The 212-nt window shown below is 59.4% G+C and overlaps 1 protein-coding gene across 1 annotated transcript in view; it reads left to right on the top strand.

The window, feature by feature from the left end:
* Nucleotides 1-212, top strand: part of LOC104619222 (suppressor APC domain-containing protein 2-like) — a gene marked incomplete at its 3' end in the record, with an annotated part of 6,102 nt that overhangs the window by 5,694 nt on the left and 196 nt on the right. The gene's annotated exons all lie outside the window — the stretch shown is intronic.

Raw genomic sequence — 212 nt, 5'->3', positions numbered from 1 at the left:
GTCAGCCCTCTGAGTTGTCTGTCCTGTCAGGCTTCCGGAAGGAGCCAGGCACACTGCCAGGAACGCTTCCCACCTCTGGCTGCCTTGCTGGAGACCCTGTGATGGCCTGTGATGGGGTCTTAATCATGTGCTGGGCTTCTCTCAGTTCCCCGTGTGCCATAGAAACAGCTTCTGGCCTTGAGAAAGGCTGGAGAGGGGCACCGGGAAGGAGG

This window comes from Phaethon lepturus, unplaced genomic scaffold (genome assembly GCF_000687285.1).
Source record: "Phaethon lepturus isolate BGI_N335 unplaced genomic scaffold, ASM68728v1 scaffold34720, whole genome shotgun sequence".
In the NCBI taxonomy this organism is placed as follows: Eukaryota; Metazoa; Chordata; class Aves; order Phaethontiformes; family Phaethontidae; genus Phaethon; species Phaethon lepturus.
Note: the sequence above shows the minus strand (reverse complement) of the source record. Positions and strands in the feature narration are given on the sequence as shown.